Here is a 21,998-nt window from a genome sequence, read left to right as displayed (position 1 = left end):
GAAATCCATTAAGCGTTTACATTTTCCACTGTTGTTATGATGAATCCCAAATGAGACATACCAAGAACAACATAGTTTAAACTTTTTTCAGAGTCAATCCGTCAGTCAGCAGCTTCTTTGGGAGAAACACCAGTGTGACTTTACAAAGGGAGGAGACTGTTTGTCTTTTTCAACGCATGGCGGCTACAGTAGTCAGCTGTTAGAAAACTGAGGGGGGGGGGGGGGGGAGGGGGGGAGCTGGATGTGGATCTGCTGGATGACTCACTCTGTCAACCGAAGGCAGGGCACACACACTCATTCACTCGTTTGCACACACACATTCAGAAGCAGCGAGGCGCGGGCACGTCAGGTGGAGGAGAGGCGAAGGGGGAGCGCGCAGCCTGAGTGAAGAAGAGGGGCTCCCAATCAAAGCGCATCACGGCCGTTCATTCTCCACTGGAGGGCGAGTGGTACAAGAGCACCGGGACGCTCCGGCAGGAGGGAGACAGAGCAGACAGTCGGAGGGAGACGGGATAGAGCGGCAGCTGGAAGACTCACATACACACACAGACAGAGCAAGGGGAAAATCCCGACCCGGACTCTGCTCAGCATCATTCCTCCCCGCCGCCCGGATTAAACCCCGTCCCCGCATCCCGCGCCGAAATCACGTAAGAAACAAACGCACAGCTTTCGCGTCTGTCATACATCCGAGATGTGTGTGTGTGTGTGTGTGTTTGTAAAAACGTGGTTCGGTGTGTTGGTTTGAGCCGTCGGACGGATGCTGGACGTCTCGTCTAAACTCCAAATCCTGCTCGCATCATTCAGACATCCTCACACACACACACACACACACACACACACACACACACACACACACACACACACACACACACACACACACACACACACACACACACACACACACACACACACACAGCTGGAGACAGTAGCATTCGTTAGCTAGCTAGCCAGACGCATTGAAGCGGACCCGTCATATTGAATTGACTGTCGCTCGGCGCGGCGCCGTGGAGCCTCTTCAAGGTAAATACGACACGCCAGAGAGCCGCCGCGGCTCGGAAAACTTGATGAGATGCAGGCCTATTTTTTATTTATTTTTTTATTGATGTTTCCAGCGGCTGGGAGGCTAGCCAGCCAGCCAGCGGAGCTAGCTACTGCTGGAGCGGGACAGAGCCGATGACAGGCACCGTGCACACTGCACAGCCCCGCACAGCCCCGCACTGTGGCCAAAAAGTCATCTCACCCACAGACCCTGGCTTTTGTGTCCTCAGATTTACACACTGATGTGCCTCCTGGTTTCCAGACCTGCAGATGATTGCAGCATGTCGAGGTGTACTCATTCCCCATCAGTGATATTTTTCATGCGTTTTGCACGACTGGTGCATCCTGAGGCTGCCATGCAAACATCCCAGCCTGCAAGGTGTCATTGGTGCACTTTGTCACAGCAGCTACAGAGCAAAATTTTGTTCAAAATGTTTAATTCTGTGTCTCTTTTAATGGTGGATTCATTTTAGATTTTTGAGGGGGGGGGGGGGGGGGTGACTCTGATTTCAGTGCAGTCACACCAGATTTCCATGTTGATGTTTTTCCACATTGATTATAGGTTAAATTAATGTCATTGTTGTTTAGGACTGCTCAACCATGTTTTATTAAGCTCAGCTCATATCAGTCTAGCGTAGAGTCAGACAGGAGCTTTTTGTTTTCTAAACCTGTTTAATCACACACAGACACACACCCGGGAGGTATACGGATATTTGTTCAGGATTAACCTGTGGCTAACTCCGCAGGTTTATTTGCACTGCAGATAGCCCATAATGTGTTCTTTTCAGCTGCTTGACAGCCCCTAAATATTAATACAGGAATGGGTGTAGATGGAGGCTCGACGAACATGTTGCATCCGTCGTTCCACCTGTTCTCTCCACCTATACATCATGATCCATGAGTGTTATTTGCAGACGCCCTCGGTTTTGCTCTTGTGCTGTTAATGCTCTCGCAAGACAGGCAGGGATCACAGCGTGTCGGTGTGTGTTCTTCTTGTGAAATCTCAAGGTTGTCCCTCACTCCCCTTCTCCAAACTTTGTCCTCTGCTGCCTGTTTCTGACCACCACCATTATGTAAAATAAAAAACCCTGCTCGGCCTTCTTGACATATAAACGTTTTGCCGGTGAATACAGCAGCAAACGGCACATTCCCTCATACTATTGCAATCTCCTACCTGTGGCTTAAACCCAGACTGTGAAGCATTTTGATGAATAGAGGCGGACTAAGAAGCTTAAAGGCTGACGGAGGGTGTGCAGGTGTTGCGTTATTTTCTTTTTGGGGATCAGATGACGTTTGACGTGTTGTGTCTTCAACACCATTCATGCTTTTTAGAAGATAACTAACACTATGGTGATATCCCGCTGTGTGTTTTCTTTCATAATGGGATGCCTGTATGATCAGAGCGTTGATGATAATCCCTATTATGTTTGCAAATACAGTATTTCAGCTGGACTATTACCTATTTTTATTAGTTTAGCTGATTTAATGAGCAAAAATGGATTTCACTTTTCTATTTTTCTTCATTGTTTTGTGGTTGTTGCTTTAGTATCATTGAGATTTGTTAACAGTTACATTGATGTATATACATTCTTGCGTCGTAAAAGTAGCATATCCTGCTTGATGTTATGAAGTTCAGTGGAACATTCAGATGGGACAGCTTGACTGCCTGCTCCAGCGTTGTTTTCTATCGCTGTGGTTTCAGCCTGTACTGTAACAAACTGTTTTTGCTGTGAGTCATAGTGAGGTTGAAAAAGAAGCAGCGACCAACCCTTGGTTAAAAAAGAAATTACCATAATAAATGTGGGAGGAAGTAAAGCAAAGTTTCAAGGTCCCAGCTCACACCCGACACTCTCAGCATTGCTTTTTGTAGTTTCAGGTATGAGTGGGGATCTGAAAGCTCTCTAAGGCTCACATTACTTTGCGATACCTTCTGGAATGATTGTATTTCTCCTGCGAGCTTGTGCGTAGATGCAGAGGCTGATTCCAAACAGCAATGAAGTGAGAAATCTCTTCGCCGTATGCTTTCATAGTGGCGCTCTTGCCAAGATCATATCGATTTGCTCGAAGGTTGGAGGTTTATTCTAGCGAGACAGAAGTTGGCGTCCAATCTTTGCCAGTTTACTGTACATCGTGATTTTTTTGTGACGGCTGGCACGCTCTCTCGTCCCATTTACTCTCTTATTTATTTCACCCCTGCTTCTGTTATATTGAGGAGAGCCTGATCTCTAGCAGCTTGTGTCTCTCCACTCGTATGTGCTTGCTCTATTAAAGCTACCAAGTTTTTGTTGTCTCAGTCGCCCTCGTTGACATTTTAGCACGTTCCACAAGTGAAAGCCTGGAGGAGCAGATGGACTGACAGATAAAGCAGCCAGGCTGACAAGTGTGGTGTTGTAGTAGTTTGTTGAAAGTATGTTGATTTGCAGCCCCCCCCACCCCCACCCCACCCCACCATGTCTGCCATTTATGTTTTTGTTTTCTTTGGCAGGGCAGCAGCAGGATGTGGTATGTGCTCATCTCTCTGTCTCAGCCCCTGCTGTTCGCACCGTATAGCAGGGCTTTAGGCCTCGGCCAAATAAGTCCAGATTGAGACCTTTGAGATTTATAATATTCTCTCCCCTTCTTACCGTATGTCCTTTTTTGTCTCTGCAGGCCGAGACATGAGCTTCTCCCACTGAACATCTTTGATGCTGAACTGGTGAGTCTTGGGGGCTGTGTGCTGCCCCTGATTGCTGCAGAAACACACACTTCTTCTTCTTCTTATGTTATTTTTATAACATCTTGGTCAGGTTCTGCCTAGCAGCACTGCTGGCTAATAACCATCTGGTAGCATGTGTTACAAAGGCTATTTTCCCAGAATTTTGTGCCGCACAAGCAGCCTCTTTAATATCAGTGTCGACTTCTCTGAGCATATGGTACTTGACTTTTTATTAAAAGCCCCTTCCCTTCATTTACTCAGTTGATTAAAATGGGTGCATAATGTACATGGAATATACGTCCGCGTTCTGCCTGCCGGCCTACCTGACGAGTTAATCTGTATGTGCTGGGGGTTTAATCTGATGTGTTTTTGGATGTGCAAATGGCACAAAAAAATTACCGTCCAACAGATAAATGAGCGATGATGCAGAATTTTCTACCATCTTTTGTAGCTTTTTTTCTTGAACATGCCCCCTGTTAGAGTACACAAGAGCATTGCAAAGAATTTGCACTCAGGACTTGAATCAACTCAACATTCTATTGAATTTTCTGCTAAATGATGAAAGCAAGAGCTCTATTTTTTGCTGCATCTTCCATACAAGAGTGATGTGCAGCGTTAACTGATCCACTGCCAGACATCACTCATTGATAAATAGGTTGCTTTGCTGCTGCTGCTGCTGCTTCTGCTGCCTCTGCTGCTGTACTCCCTCGTGCTGAGGTCGATGCTGTAATGGAGCTGAGATGTGATTGCGTTCTATAATATGTTCTGAATTAATGATGTAATCTGCATCAATAATGTAAAGTGTAGCATGAAGGCTGATGGATTTTCACATGCTTAAAGCTTTACCTTTTACGGGGTGGGGTGAGTACATTTTCATCATGTCAAAATTCTATTTGTTTCATAGCCGCATGTGTTTAGTTTGAGAAAAATGTGTAATACAAATAAAAGCCAGGTTCATTTTCAGATCGACTCTAAGCTCAAACGTTCAATGTTATTCGATTTGATTAGATTGACTATAGTAAGAATAACTAAAACAGATACAGATTTTTGGTATTTAGGATTAGGTACACCACCAAATTAAATATTCTAAGGAAATAATTCACACACACTAAATATTCAGTGAATAATTAGGAAGACAGATGGATATCAAGCCCAAGCTTAAAAAAATATCCATTTCTGTTGCACACTCTAATGTATTTATTTTATTCTGCCTTTGTAAACTGGCTTTTTCATGTTTTTTTTTCAGTGTATTTGCACGATCCCTATAAATCACAGGATTTTGACATATTGTATAAATGTGATTATAACCGGTTTACAGTCCATATAAAGACATTGATCATGTCCTAATATGATTGTCCTTGGCATTAACTGTATACCCATTCCAATGGATTATTGATGCTGGTTTTTGTCAATTCCTTCAATTCTTGGAATGAGGAAGTAAGACTGCTAGTGACCTCTGGTGGTCACAGAATACATGACAAAAGCAATGTCGGAAAGCAAAAGTACTGAAAGGAAGAACTGCTGTGTCTTCAGTAGAGATGCATGCGGTTAGTTGATTCAAGGCCGTGATTGTAGAAAAACTGAACCTATGTGGAAAATATGAAATTAATTTATTGCTGTGGCACCTTAAATGTATTATGTCAACTTTTTGTTTCTCGCTCGTTACACTATTTTCATCACTATTTTCCACGCAGGCTTCTAGTTTTCTTTTTCTCGAGTAGTTGTTGATTCAGGGAATATCTTCCACAACACTCGGCACAATAAATGAATTTAAATACATCTTTTCACCTCTTCCCTAAACTAGTGTAAAAGCTTATGTGACCAGAGGCTCATTAGATGATGAAATAAAGCAACGTCTCTTTGAGTTGTATGAAATAAATCTTTGAGACGAATGATGAAAAGGTGAAAGCGAGAGGGAATAATAGAATCCCTTGCTGTTTGCACTTCAGGCCCTTTTATTATGCAGATGACCATTAGATAATCCATTGTTTAGATAATAAATGTAACTTAGAACTACAGATGTTTCCGCTGACTAATTTCTCTGTAAAAAATTTTCTTCAGAAAATAGTCAAAATTCAGCACTTTATTTATTTTCCAGGCGACTTAGTGGGTGGCTATTTCTGGTGATTCTCAACTATAAAACTGTCCCATGAGAAAATGGACTGGGAGCCATGCCACTTTGGGCGTGGTTTTCAAACTGTTGCGATTTCAGTGGTTCTGAGAACAGTTCTGTAAACTGATACTCAAAGCGAAACAAAAGTTTCACCGTTTTCACTTCAAAGCATTGTTGTGTAAATGAAACCTTGTAGCGCCGCATTATGTAATAATGGTGCAACATGTAATAATGTAATACATTTTCAACTCATTATGTAATAACACCCGCATTTTGTAATAATACTTTTCTGTAATAAAATTCTTGAACGCATTTTCTAATAAACTTTGCCGGATTTCGTAACAACTTGTTACGTATTGCAAGAAAATGTGGGTGTTCCACTTTTTTTTTAAGAAAATGTAATATCCATGGTTCTATGTTTAATAATGAGAAAAAATTAAGGTTCAGTTTGATGAGGATTATATGTCACTCTTTCCTTCATGTCCTGCCAACGGTAGAATGCAGGGCTTTAAATCAGGTTGAAGTTTTTCGATCACCTGCCATTGTGGTTTTTAAAGTTACAAACCAGTCAGTATTCCCATGAGCCATTTAGTTTAGGGTTGTTTTTTTGAAGAAATTAAACCAGATTGTAAATGCCACTGAGTGCATTTAATCATTTAACCTGCATTTTGTAATAACTATTGTAATATTTAACAAGTTATTACAAAATCCGACAAAGTTTATTTGAAAATGCGTTCAAAATTTGGCAGATTATTACATAATGAGGTGAAAATTATAACAATATTACACATTGCACTGTTGTTACAGAATTACGGAGAGCAGCAGAGTCTGTCATTCTGTGCAAGTTAAAATCCAACTACTTCAGTTAAACATGGTTGCATTGCACGTCATGCCAATTTACTAACACAGTATGCTTTCTACCGTGATTTCCATTCTTCAGATGAAAGTATAGACAAACAAGAACACCTCTTCAATTACAGACTGTGCAAAGCGCTTCGGCCAACTAATGTATCTGGTGATGTCTCTTGATCTGGTGAACATTTAATTGTTCAGCTGCCTAATCAAGCACAAATGTAATTTGCATTATTTATTTATTTCTTCTTTTTGTATTCTTTGTTCATCTTGTTTTCGGAAAGAATGAGACTAAACTCAGTTACTCACGCTGGTGACTTTTCATGAGAAAGAATTCCACTTTCCCATTTCCAGCTGCATTTATCTGAGCTGTCGCTGTGTGATTAGATAATGATTAAGAGTTCTTCAAACAGAAATGGAGGATGTTCGATCCTTTCAAACAGGGAACGTCTAAAAGCTATTAGCAGCACCAAGCTCGTGTACCTGAGGCAGTGTAAGCAGCAGCAGCAGCAGAGTCAACACACCTAAATTCCCATTTCAAATATTTGCTTGGACCCAGCAGCCTGGAACGACGTCCTGCTCTCCGCAGCTTGACATTCATCGAGAACGTGGATGTGACAGTCACTTCAGGCTGCGCACAGGCCGAGGAAGTGTCACTTAAAGGAATGACATCCTTAAATGTAATGTTGTTTGAGAGGAAATGGCTCCTTGTGTGTATAAATGTGACGTAGCTGCTTTTTTGTGTTACAAAAGACAAAAAGAGGTGATGTTTTGAATACTTTCCAAGCCTTGGTGATCATATTGGAATTCACTTTCATCACAAAAATTAAAATGTCATCTACTTGCAAGCCTCTTTCAACTGGATCCCACACAAATACCTACAATTTAGTACTGAATGATGATGCAGAACAATCAAGGTCATTCTGGTGTGGGGTTTTTTTTTTTTATATTTATTTTTTTCCCCGGATTTGAATGTTCACTTCTGCTGGCTCGTGTCGCGGCTCAAAGACTCTGTAAAAGCCCAGCGTCGGCCTCTGATCTCTGCACTGAGAAACCACCCCGCTCAGACTGCCTCGGCTTCAAGTACAGCACAGCTGATCAAACCCGGCCTCTGGCCCCTCTACTCCTCCAGATGTTGTAGATTACTCAGATATGTGGGTGCACGACACGCTGCTTAAAGAAAGACAGAGATCAATGATGAGCGAGTGTGTCTTCACTACAAGGGTAAGTGTGGCTGGAGGGTGAATGTAATGATGGGGGTATTCTCTGCAGACTCTCAGCCAGCAGCAGCAGAGGAGAGGAAGGGGAAGGGGTGGCGTGCAGTGAGTGATGGCAAAGCGGACAGAAAGCGAGGGAGACGCTCGCTCTCACTCCAACAGATGGGAGCCGCAGTCATCAAGTCAATATTGACTCTTTCTTAACAAAAAAATTGGCAGCGTTAGCCCTCGCTGAGTCAGAAGCAGGCGGCAGGAGTATCCTGGTCTGTGTGAAAGAGGCGACCAGGAGTATAAACAACACTTCGCTGGTGATGATTGTAGCTTGGCTACACGCGTGGGTCTAAAAATACATCGGCACAAGCCCTCCCCACTCCCTTGCTAAATGCACACACACACACACACACACAACGCACGGGCAATGTGCACATTCACTTTACCCGTGGCTCAATCTACCGTGGGGATACACGTGAACGCAATTTGCACTTCCAATTAAACTGTCGACCTTCGTTCCAGAATGCAAAACTTGATTCTGTCCCATCCTCTCCTTGATGGCTATTATTACCCAGCCGGGCCAATAATAGACGGAAAATGGCTTAACAACACACTGACGAGGATCATTGAAGTCAGCAAAATTTGTTACGTTTATCACAGCGTCAATATTTGAGATGGGAAATTACAAGACATTTTAGAGACCAATCAATTGACATTTCATTTCATTTCCCTTTCTTCGTGTTTATATGACATAGGCAAACTTAACAGAAGTTAGTTTGGTAAAATGCTAAAAATTTTGTCTGACTGCTTCACATGAAAATAAAGATCACTGAAGATGGAGTACACCGGACTATCAGTAGCCTAAAGCATCATGCTGAGGACTCTTAACACGGATTCAACACATGACTCGCTGGCCAGATCAGATGACTAGATAAACTGCAGGAATGTTGCTTCTTCCTCTTTCGACAGTGCTGCTCTTGTGTGAAAGAGGAGGTCTTGATGTCGTATTGTTTTATTTTAGGGATATGAAGGTGTTGGAGCTAACGTTACTGAAAAGGTAATGATTTAAAAGAAAGCTGGTTATGGTTATAGTTATGGTTATGGCAACAATAAATTAATGTAATTCAACTTTATGGCCTCTAAAATAAACAAGTTTGTTTGTGTGTGTGTGTGTATATAATATGCGTCAGAAGAGTGTCTTTAATCAACCCACTGTTTCACAAGATAACAAGTCCAGGCAATTAAGTAACATTTCAGAGCTGAGCTTATCATCTACCCTGCTCAGTCGAGCTAAAATGCAGAATGTGGAGCACAGCACAGTTGTCTTCCTTCTTTATTATTGACTTGAATTATCTAATGTCTGCTTTTATGCAGATATGCCCGAGCGGAGCAGCTTGAAGTATTTAATACCATCCCAATTTATGTCTTCTGTTTGTTTAATGGGTATTTGTCGGACCTTCTTTCTAGCTCGGATCCCATAAAAAAAAAAAGCACGGCCGGAGAACAAACAAATTTCCGGCTGAGTATAAACACGGCGTCCCTCACATGTATTTCCAACCAGCAGCAGATGTTGGTCAAGAGGGCTCCATCCATTTCTCATTAGCCACTTCTCGCTTGTCATTTAAACAAACCCCTGGGATTATCGCATAAATCTATCAAAACGCTGTCATAACAAACTGTGGAAGTAATGTAAAGTTTAGAACTGAGTCACAATCAAAGCACATAATAAGAGGAGTGTTTGAAATCTCCTTGTGGAGGGAGAGTGCTACGAGTCATTTTTTCCAAAGCGACATGATAACACCACATGGCAAAGAGTCTGAAGCAGGATACATTGTTAGTCTTTCTCTCCTCTTATGCAACTCCTTTTGATTCCAATCTGCAACAATAAAATTGTGTATTTTCCTATCAAGGTGGAGAGGTGGTTTGCTTTTTTTTTTGCCAGTGAGAATAAATATCCTGCTTAAGCCGAGTTGGGAATCCTTATGTGTATTTTGCTTTTTTTTTTCCTCTGTGTGCTTCAGGTTTTCTCTGGGCATTCCGTATTTGGAGGTTAATTGCTGTCTATAAATGACCACTGAGTGTGTGACTGTCTGTCTGTGTTTGCCGTGTGATGTGCTGGTGTCTTTTCCTGCATGTACCCTGCCTTTTGTCCAAAGTCTGTTGGGATTGGTTCCAGCCAACAATCACCCTGGTTTGGCTAAAGCAATATGGAAGATGATGGCTTTTCATTCAAGACTCAGATTTGTGACTGAGAACTTTCATTATGACAAACCATAAAAAGTAAATAATGTGCGGGGGAAAAAGAGACTATGTAAATAAATATGAAGAAGCGTTTTAGTATGGCCTGACACCAAACACAATAGCTGTGCTTATCTTATCAGAATTTATCTTTCCTGGCTCGGTTAGAGTGCAATCAAGATTTAGTTTGTTTTGGTTTGGCAGATCGTAATTTAATTATCAATGAAGTGGCCAAGGCAAGTACAATTAAAGCTCCTTTAAGGCATCCCATATCTAAACATACAGAGTATTCTACTTTTATTTTTTAATAAACCTTCTCATCATGGCTGCGTTCAAACGAGGTCAAACAACATGATATAACAACCGTATTTACGTCCGTGTTACAGGAACATTTCAACATGTAGTGTCCGGTCACCATTTAGATAAAGTCTTTGCTAATGTTGATCTCTTTAGTTGTTTGATATGACAGTCGTGCAATGGTTGGATTTTGCTTATGGTAAGTGGAATAGGAAGGGAATGAATCAATCATCTGTTATTGAAATTACATTTTAATATTAAAACAAGTTTTATTGAGCGCCATGACTCCGCAGCAGCGCAGACTCTAGGTCTACAGCAAAGCTCATGCGATCACACGCCCTTAGCATTTACGTAACACTGTCACTTGGACAAAAGAGATGCAAACATTGTGCATACCGCAACAAACAGCAGAAGTGCAGTCTTGTTTGATTTGGTGACACCCATGTTTACCGTTCTAATATGTTCATTGTAACTCCATAGCAAATACGCCACCAACAACTAATCTGACAAACATAGCATAACATAGCAGCCCTTGTTTCTTTTTATGGCACAAAATGCACGTTTACGTGGCCGCGGTCAGTCAGATGTTACTACATCCGTAAACTGATTTTAATGCGACACAGCGAGAAGAGTTTTCTCCGCGGCACACAGGTTGATTATCTTCTCTTGTTTTGGACTCTGTCTGCAAATCTTAATTCAGCACCTCAGTATAGCTGCTCCATTTTGTTCCCCACTTCGTTTCACAAAACGTCTCACAAATGAACAGGGTTTTACTTATCTTAACAAATAAAAACTACTTCCTGTCTCCTTCATGATTAAAGGTGCCACACATTGGGTCAGTGGAGTTGGTTTGCTGTGATTCAGACACTGAAATAGATCAAATGGAATGATTGCAACCAAACATTGTTCTTTGTATTGCCCTCGAGTGTGAATCCGAATTTCATATCTAGGTTGGTAACATAATTCTGAATTCACAAGTTTTCTGAATTGATCATATTCCCTTTTTATTTTATTCCTTTTACATATTCAGTTAAGATAAGCTGGGCAATTTATGGATCTTCATTTTTTACACCAGTTTGAAATATTTAAATTCTATTTAAATTGTATTTTCTTGGGAGTGTTTTTGGCGGTACTCTAGATATTGCCGTGGCCACAAGCATCACCCACTGTTGTCATGGAGAAGGAAAATCTGTGATCAGCATGAATGAGATTCAGAATTAAAAAATTCTTTGTCAGTATAGTTCTTACCAAATTTCCATAACCGTTTCATCCAAAGAATTAAACATAACGCTGCCGTTTATGTGATCATTGTTATAAAATTATAACCTTCACCTTGACATTTCTGAAGGAATGCACTTTGGGCGTCATAGTTTATAAACACACAATTTATACCATTCCTTCAAATATTAGAGAAATGACTTTTAACCACAATTTGACACTTTATATGCTCTGCTGCAGTTTTGCATTTCCACTAACATACCATGTGCTAAATATTGTCCGTGAATTGCTGCTGCATCTGCTGTGATTGTGTCACATTGAAGCTGAATCATATTAGAATAGTTATGTAACAAAAAAAGCTAGTTTGAAATGATAGTGATCGTTGAATCCTGTGTTGTAAATTCCTAAAAGTGGTTAAAGAATTGTGCAAAAGTAGAAGCTGGCAGCCTTGTGCAATCTGCGTCTCCGTGGTATCCAATGTCATTTCGCAAATTATGTCATCTAATAGCTATAAGCATTAGCAGAGTTTAAATGGCTTCCTGTCGTTGCTCCCTGCTAATGTAATCCACTAATTAGCCAGCGCTATTGTGGAAGAGCAGAAGTGCTCTTCTAGTGTGTGAGGGAAATGTGCAGAGAGATTCAGATCCGATTGTGTCCTTGGTAAAGACAGCCGTCCGTCATTCTCCGAGGCAAAAGGAGTGATGCTGTCCTGGTATTGTGTCTCTGACTCACTAAGCAGAAGAAAAATCTCCCTCTCACCTTTTCTCTCTGCCTGGATTTTACTCTCTCTGGCTGCTTCTCTCTCTTTGGCCCTTGGGGAGCTGCCTCCTGACAGCATCGCACAGAAGAGATAAAATTGAAAAGTCAAAGTGTATGTGAAATGTTTTGGTGCCTGCGCATCTCTCTGTGTGTCTGACGGCCTCTCTCTCCTCCCCCATTGTTCTCTGCATCTGTGAGGGTTCCTCTCTTTTTGCCTTTTTCTCTTATTTCAGTTTGACCCGTAATCCTTCACAAAGACAGCCAGACGGCGGGGGGGGGGGGGGGCTGCTTCGTAGTGTAATGCATATCTACATATCATAATTACTTTAGGGAGCTCCAGGATTCACATGACTCATTGGTTACACCAACTGGAAGTTTTTGTTCCAAAGTCAGTGACCTTCGCTTAGCACAACGATAGCAAACAAGGATGTAGTAACTTCCTCGAGCGTCAGATGGTTTCTTTGTCGGGTCGCAGCGAGAACATGATAATGCATTTACTTCCTCCTTAAACCACAACATGGCTTATATAGAATTAAACAATCAAAATAAAGCATATCACTTACTCAGTTTCAAACGGGCTTTGAAGCAAATGTTAACCCATTTTGTAGCTACATGAAAAAAGATTTGAAGCTCTTTCTGCTTGTTTACTGTATTTTTTATGCTTTTTTCCACTGAGCTTCAGCCACTAGGAAACATCAAATTTCATTCCAGCACAGTGTTCCTGTTTGTCCAGATTGCTGTGCATCAGTGTCCAATCTGGTGACCCCGCTTCAGCGTTCTCAGAAAGCCTTCAGCCCAGTGGGACACAGCTGCATGATAAACACAGGGACGCTTTTTCTTAGAGTGCTGCTCCGGGCACAGAGTTGGTCTTTATTGACTTTCCCTCCAAAAATGACTCTCCGAAGAGCAATAATAAAGAGGAACATAGTTGACACCGCGTACAGGATGAGAGATCCCTGCGTGGCGTCGGGACAGGTGCGCTTTATGGCAGCAGACCAGCCAACAGTGAGTCCCACAGAGAGCAGTGTGTCAGGCTTTTCTGTTGGGTCGATTTCCTGAGGCGGGGACATATGCTGTTAGCACTCGAGCGGTCGGGTCATTTCCTTTTGGTTCAAGACATCTGGTAAGAGACACTTTTGTTGCTGTCAACATTTCATTCCTTAAACTTTCTATCAAAATAGAAACTCACCTTGCACAACATGAACTGCATCTGTTAAAGACCTCATGAATACAAATCCCTAATGAGCGAATCATTGATCAATTAGTGAAATCTGGGGGTTGAACATGGAGGTGTTTTTGTGTGGTGCTTGGATATCTTCCCTGTTGATGCATTGGATTTTCTCGAATGACTTTCCACACTTAAAAAACATTAATTTGAGCTTACATCGTCCACAGGTGAGAATCTAAGCATGTCTTTGTTTGGCCCTGTAATGGACCGTGAATGTCTAACCTGCCTTCAACCATAGTCAACTGGGATTGGCTCGAGCTCCCCACACTCCTAAGGTAGATAAAGTGGGATGGATGGATGGATGGATGGATGGATGGATGGATGGATGGATGGATGGATGGAAGTGTCATGGTTGTTGGTGCCAGACTAGCTGCAGAGATTTTCATGTGAACAGCTCAGACCAAACTGTTTAGAAAATAGAAAAATATCCATTCTGGGCAGATCTCTAATGAAGGTGTTTTGTTTTAAATTAAACCACACTGGTTCAAGATGATGGAAACAACAACATTATCTCAAGTAATCACTTGCATACCAAGTTTTCTTGCGACCAAAGCATACAGAAGACCATCGCTGAATGTGCAACATGGAGAACCATGAGGGAGATGGACTACAGTAGTAGAAAACCACACTGAAAGTAAACTGAAGTTGTTTGCATGGATTCATGGAGGTTCTGGAAAATATTGACTTGAGTTGAGTCTCCATTTTTATTGCATCTTTTTTTTTTTGTCTGATGGCAACTTCCAGCGAGATTAACTGCCAACTAGCAACCATAATTCTTTACACACTTAAGCATTGTTTTCTAATCAGTAACACTGATGATGCCATTTACCTTCCGTGTCCCATCTTGTTGATACCTGTGGGAGTGTGGGTGGTGGCTTGTATTAGCAGTGCTGTCCTTTTCATCAGCACCCCTGCGCAGTTCCCCCGTCGAGCTGTCATTTGTTGAGTGATGATGGCGGAGCTGCCACAGTGTGTACACCATGTAATTCCTGTGACAGGCAGCGGTAAGATTACCAGCCTCTTACCTGTTGCACTAATCAGAGGCACTACTACCTCTGGCTCAATGTTACTCTGAATAGCACCTTTCTAAAAATACACACTCACAAACTCTAAATACGCATAGACCAGACACACAGGGGAGGGGTTGGTTTATTTCCAGTACATCTAACCTTTTGTTTGATGATGTGCATTCATTATTCATCACTGGGGGTTTGTTGGTGTTGTTACTGGAAGGCCTATCGAGTGCCAGTGTGCTTGTTTTTTGGTGTTAACAGTGAAACAAATTTAAAGATTAGCAGTAAGAACTTTGATTTTGTAACTGCTTTATTGTCTCCTTCCTGTTTTGTGCAAAACACAGGAGACGAACATTGGTAAATGCTGATAAATGTTGCATTTGTGCCGTGTGCTCACCAAACCGCTTCATTTGGTTTTTTTTTGATTTGTTGTTTTGGTACGGAGTGTACCCAATAAGAAACCTGCAAAGACGCCTCTCTTTCAGTGAGGTTACTTCACATGTAGAATGTTTGATTGGCCAGTCCACATAAAGAGGAAGGAGAGGGAGAGAGAAAGAAGATGCATTGAACTCTGAAGACAAAGTGGATAGTACTGGATCAATATAGTCTGCAGTGTAAAATTGGTACTTTAATGCCAATTGATGTTTTTGTGAATTCCCGAATGAGATAAATTATTCATTGTTGAGTTTCCCCTCTAAAACATTACTTATTATGCCATAAGAAGTGGCTCGGTAAGGGTTATGTTCATTATGATATTATGCTGAGCAAATTAAAAAGCAAGTACTCTCCTTTTGTATTTCATAATAGTTTAAACAGATATTCTTCATCACGTAACCTCTATCATACATTATTATGTTGAATTTGGTACACATTTGCAAAATTATCCCATTTGAACGTCTTTTCATGGGTTGAGAGATTCAGATGCACGAGCACTTAAACATGAATACATTATACAAAGACTTTGGTTGCTGAAAGATATATTAGCATAGAAAGGGCAACTTGTTTGCATTTAGTGTGTAAATCAGCAGTTTGTATTTCATTTTTAAATGCAACAAATATACAGCTTTTCCTTTAGTTCAACAGCAAAACAATTAGATGTTCATCCATATTTGCAGCACAGTTTGCCTTGATTATATGCTTGTATAGTATTTGTCATTAAGATGATTATTTGGCTCCTAACTTTTACAACATAACAACTCTTTGCAACTTGCATCATAGACTCGGTCAGACCTACCTGGTTCCTGGTCCAGGGATTCGAACCTGGGTCCCCCACACTCCTGGTCAATGCTTAATCTGAAGTTAATATAGTTAGTATCATTATTCTGCACTATTGTTTGACAAATCCAATATCATTTGTATATTCACTGGTCACATTTTTAATTTTATCCTTTAAATGTGCGCTTCATTTTTAAATTTTATACTACTGGAATAGTATTTATACTATGCTTTAAATCTGTTTATGTGCTGTTAGTATAATCCTACACATACAGACATATATAGTTGTACAAGTATCACTTTAAAACTATTTCACCTCTCTGACATCATAAAAATCTATTCTATACTAATGGTAATGTACTGCATTTTTATAGCACAGCAGCTATGGCTTTGGAAGATCTGTATATTCAATAATTATATAAGTATATATAATGAGACAAACTTTCTATTTTTTTTTCTTTTTTCTTTTTTTTCTTTCTTACTATTTTTCTTGACATCAAAATTTTTCTTCAATATTCAACAGTTAATTTGTCACTGATTTTTTTATTTTTTTTGTTCTATTCAAATATGTTTAAATGTACTGGATCATAAATCTTCAGCAAAGTGTCACCAGGGGGTCAGCCACAGGATACTCTCTCTCTTTTCTATTTTTTTTTCATTATCAATCATGTCAGACCCGTTTTCAACATCAGTGACAAGTAATAATCCTCAATGGGGGAAAAAAAAAAACAATCTGCGAAAAAGCAACTTTTTCCTCGATTAGTCGTTGAAATCCCTCCTGTGCTGTCTCCACTTATCTGACAAAGTTTATCTTGCAAAGTGATTGTATAAAGAAGCTATTACCGCCCTGTTCCTGTCCTGCTCCGGGCAAAGCAAGATGGAGCCGAGCTGCGGCGATGAGGTGAGGACAGACACAAGCAGTCACAGTCACTGCTAAGTACAGGAAACGTTGAGGAATTTGTCTTGTCCTCACCACGGACTTAAAGGATATGAGATCCTTCGCCAAGAAGAAAATGATTCTTCTCTGTCTGTAGTCTCCCGCTCTCCCTCTGTCTGCCCCTTTGACCCGATCTCCACTTCACATTTACATTTTAGGCTTTTAGCAGACTCTGGTTCTTGCTGACATTACCACTCGAAAGCTGCAGATGTGGAGGTGGTGGAGTTTCTCGAATTTGCCAGCTCCTTTCCACCCCTCTCTCTCTCTCTTTCTCTCTTTGTATTCTTCTTTCTCTCTCTCCACACGAAGGCAGCCTTTCTTCTTGGTAGCAACGCTCCTATTTAAAGTTTATTTAGCAGAAGCCAAAGGACTGATTTAAACTCTGCACCAGCTAAATTGGATGTCGAACTTTGCAGGGAGTGGGTGATTACACCTCGGTGTGTGTTGCCCCTGTGTAAAGGCATGCTTGTGTGCTGCATTTATTGTGTGTCAGTGTCTCCCATGAAGGTGTCAGAACTAACCTGTACCATTACCATTATAGGATATTTGCACATCATACTTAACTTACTCTTTTTTTTCCCCTGTTTTTCTTTTTTTTTTTTTTTTAGATTGGCCCAGTGTTATCTTCCGGTGCCCCCCCCTCCCCTCGGTTTTCTGTCCAACTGTCCGTCACCTGGTAAGTACACTCAGTCACCTCCCACATATACAGCACAGTGGCTTTTCAATCCTTTATGTAATAATCAGCTCACCCCCTCGCTTGAACTCCAAATTGACTGTCACCTGTACAGACTAGACCGTCAATATTTTTGTTGTTGATGAAACAGTGCTGCTTTGTGTGGTTGGTATACAGCCTGCACACATTTATGAGTATAATGAGAATAACGTCATTTTCTTGTTTTGTTTGGGGGTTTTTCAACCCCTCATGGGACTCATGCAGAAAAGCTGTGGTTAAAAAGTCAATTTTTCCCTCCTAATGTTTCAACTTATTTCGGAAAAGATCTGTATAAATGTTGATATCCGGGAAACATAAGAGAGCAGCTTCACAGATCGGATTATGGTGCAAATAACCCTTTTCAAATCTCTCTGGCACACCTGGTTTTATTGGCAAGAACCAGATAACAATATTGTTCCCTCTAAAATACCAGCTGTTCCCCCAATGGCTTCATATCAGTTATTGTATGATTTTATTATTCAGAAGGCAGTTGCAAAGTGATTCGCTTAAAGGTAATGGACGGCTTTGAAAGTGTCGATTGCAGCAGCGCAAAAATGCCATGTAGTGATCTACACATGTTAAAGCAGGGGATGGATTTCCTACATTCACCAAGTCAGTGCTCACGCCATGTATAAAATCAAATGTAATGTGGAATAATCAAATGCGTCTCGATATTTATGTACTAATCCACTCCAGTTCAAGGCAGGTTGATTTTAAATCTTGTTTTGAGTTCTTGGAACCTTAAGTGTCGATCGTCACTTCTGAAGGCAGAGAGAGATCAAGATGAGTTTCTGCAGCCCTATAACTGCACACGTCAAACCATCTACAATGAGCGGTTTTTATTAGAGGCCAGAATTTATAAGTGGAGAGGATGAAGAGACATGCCAGCAGCCCTGACCTCAACCCCATTAAACACTTGTAACACAGTGACTAACACATCCACGAGGACTGACATCTTATAGCAGTGTGTGAGCAGGCTGGCGGACACCATGAGGAGGGGACCATGTTCTTCCAAATGCTACTGATGCTCCTATTTGTTAGATCATTTAATTTATTGATAAATTGTCAATATGTGTAGTTTAGACTGGCATCATCCGATCCATCTAAGAAAAGCTGTTTGGCATTGGCAGAGAAGATTTGATCATTTCTTTCATCAAAACAACCCACATCCTCAGCTTTGCTGCTCATCCCACAAAGGCATGTTCTTTAAAAAGTTGGAACCATTGACTTAGGAAATATTCAGGCTTTCTAATTGTATATGTTTCAGTACCAAGGAACCTTGTTTTAACAAAACCCAAATCTACCAAACTCAAATTCCTTCATATTTTGTGTGTACTTGTTGTGGATCAACACTATTTTGTGTAGAACCTAAACATATTGTCGTGCAAAATTTAAAAAGTGATTGTAGCCAGATATGATAAATAGTTTTGCCAGAGTTTTTTTGCACTCGTGAAAGCATTAAGTTTGGGCAGCTTTATTGTATAATTTCCAGCTATCTGCTATCACCAATTACAGGGCTTGTTTACTAGAACAGAGAGACTTGGATGTGGTCTCCTGTGTGTATGGCCGGAGCCTTTAAAAGACGGGGCTGGATAGCCTCTGTTTAGAGATGTGTTTTTCTATGGTGATGCCTGAAGCGGTGGCGGGGCTGGGTGGGCTAGTCTGTCCCCGCATCTCTATTAATACACATTGGGATCCCATTCAGAGGTCGAAATGTGCCTGTTTGTGTGTGCGTCTGCATGACGCCGCTGCAGCCAGGCGAGCTAGAGGCTATTACTGGCCAGCAGGGTTGCTATGGAGACCGTTGGTGTCAGCGTAGAGCAACATCTGTTTTGTTTGTCGAGATGGGTTTCCCTCTTTCTGTCTCTTGTCTGTCTCTGTTTTTGTTTGCCTGATAGGCCGCCGCTGCTGCCAGGTATAGACCAAAGTTGTAAAGAAGCACCCAAAATCTCTCGCCTTTTCTCAGTTGTGTTCCCAGATTCTGGTAAATATTGCACTTCAATGAGGAGCTGATTGCGGGCAGCGGTTCAGCCTCCTATATTGAAGCGTGTTCAGAGTGGGCCCTCAGGCAGTCAGTCAGCAGGGACTCGGGGACTCTTTCCACTGGGCGTACGCCAGCTCACATTCTGGGGAAGCATTTAACCCCTGCCCCTGCCTGCTCCCTCTCTCCACAACTCCCCTCTCTATATGGACATGTTCTATTTCCACAGCTCTTTTCTCCCGGCCGCCTTATCGGAAGCTCTGGAGGGCACGGAATCTCTTTTAATAGGTACTTATTTGGGCAATGGGAGAAGTCTCATATTTTTGAGCCGCGTGCTTTCGTGTCCGCGTCTCGTCTTCCCCCCCATGCTTCTGTTTAAAACACATTTTAAACTCACAAGGTCTGTGAGACGGATAGAGATAAGGATAGCGAGTGGAGAGCTGCATGCATGGCGAACCTTTCAGATTTAGCAGGGTATTCCCTGAATTCAATTTCCTCTTTTGTGCTTTCATTAATTTGGAACATTTTAATCCCCTCAAAGTACTCTCTCCGCTTCCAAACAGTGCTCTTTTTTGTTGGGGGTTTTTTTTCGCAGGCACAGGCACAAACAGCATTTAATGTTTACTAACCAAGTCCAAAAGGTTTGACTTTATTTGAGGATGATTAAATCTTTTTTTTAAGTCCTGTCAAGTGCTTCGCACAGGTCACCTCAAATATGTTGTGTGTATGTGTATCCTCTGTGTTTTTGACCATATTTGGGGAAACCTGGCTTCTGCTATGAATGTGTAACTGGGCAAAAGCAAAACCTTCGACCTCCTAATCTGGTCTAAATGAGACTTTCTCTCTCACACACACACACACAGAGCACAGCGCGCTACCGCACTGTGACGTAACATAGCGGTTTTGGAATAATTTTGTATTTTCACTCTGCAGGAATCCCTCCACAAAGGCCAGTTATCTAACTTTCATCCTCAAATTAACAGGCTTTTGTGGATTGCCCTGTACGCACCCCCAGTACCTTTGAGTAAAGCATCCAGTTATGCCGTGATTAGATTAAGCTTGTGGTTCAGTCCGTGCTCTATCCTCACATGCCTCATAGAAGACCATCCAGAGTGCCTCAAAACTTGTTTAATTCAACTCACTTTTCTCACCTTTTTTTAAATTTGATTCAAACGTTATTTTTCACAACTTTGTCCACTTAGCAAATATATACAAACCCCACAATACAAAAGTGATTCCTTTTATTTATTTATAAAAAAAATGTATCTGATTTTAAAATAACTTAAAGTGTTCGTGAGGTTTTCACTCTAGCACAGCAATATACAGGACTGTCTCAGAAAATTAGAATATTGTGTTAAAGTCCTTTATTTTCTGTAATGCAACTAAAAACATGAAAATGTCATACATTCTGGATTCATTACACATCAACTGAAATATTGCAAGCCTTTTGTCGTTTTAATATTGCTGATTATGGCATACAGCTTAAGAAAACTCAAATATCCTATCTCAAAATATTAGAATATCATGAAAAAGTATACTAGCAGGCTATTTAACTAATCATTTGAATCGTCTAATTAACTCGAAATACCTGCAAGGGTTTCCCTGAGCCTTTAAAAACACTCAACTTGGTTCAGTAAACTAAATCACAAGTATGGGGGAGACTGCTGACCTGACTGCTGTCCAGAGGACCATCATTGACACCCTCCATCAGGAGGGTAAGACACAAAAAGAAATTTCTAAAAGAGCAGGCTGTTCACAGAGTGCAGTTTCAAAGCACATTCACAAAAAGTCTGTTGGAAGGAGGAAATGTGGCAGGAAACGCTGCACAACCAAGAGAGAGGACCGCAGCCTTAACAGCATTGTGAAGAAGAGCCGCTTCCAGAATTTGGGGGAGCTTCAAAGACAGTGGACTGAAGCTGGAGTCCAGGTATCAAAAGCCACCGTTCACAGACGTGTCCGGGAAATGGGCTACAATAGCCGTATTCCCATGGTCAAGCCACTCCTGAACTCAAGACAACGGAAGAAGCGTCTGACTTGGGCTATGGAAAAGAAGCACTGGACAGTTGCAGAGTGGTCCAGAGTCCTGTTTTCAGACGAAAGCAAGTTTTGTATTTCATTTGGAAGTCAAGGCGCTAGAGTCTGGAGGAAGGCTGGAGAGGAGCACAATCCAAGTTGCTTGAAATCCAGTGTGAAGTTCCCACAGTCAGCAATGGTTTGGGGAGCCATGTCAGCTGCTGGTGTTGGTCCACTGTGTTTCATCAAGTCCAGAGTCAATGCAGCTGTGTACCAAGAGATTTTAGAGCACTACATGCTTCCATCTGTTGAAAAGCTCTATGGAGATGATGATTTCATTTTCCAGCATGATCTGGCACCTGCCCACAGTGCCAAAACCACCAGTAACTGGTGTACTGACCATGGCATTACTGTCCTCGATTGGCCTGCCAACTCCCCTGACCTGAACCCCATAGAGAATTTGTGGGGTATTGTGAAGAAG

The 21,998-nt window shown here is 41.5% G+C and overlaps 1 protein-coding gene across 1 annotated transcript in view; it reads left to right on the top strand.

Moving 5' to 3' along the window:
* The first annotated feature begins 275 nt into the window (after nucleotides 1-275).
* plcb4b (phospholipase C, beta 4b) overlaps nucleotides 276-21,998 on the top strand; it is a 59,751-nt gene continuing 38,028 nt past the window's right edge. Inside the window, exons 1-3 of the mRNA XM_080490087.1 lie at nucleotides 276-647; nucleotides 3,688-3,733; nucleotides 17,420-17,487. The gene's annotated coding sequence lies outside the window, so the exon portion shown is untranslated. The remainder of the gene's footprint in view (nucleotides 648-3,687; nucleotides 3,734-17,419; nucleotides 17,488-21,998) is intronic.

Source organism: Lipophrys pholis, assembly GCF_963383615.2.
Source record: "Lipophrys pholis genome assembly, chromosome: 21".
NCBI classification, from domain to species: Eukaryota; Metazoa; Chordata; class Actinopteri; order Blenniiformes; family Blenniidae; genus Lipophrys; species Lipophrys pholis.
The sequence above is the reverse complement of the archived record's forward strand: the minus strand, read 5'-3'. Positions and strand labels throughout refer to the sequence as shown.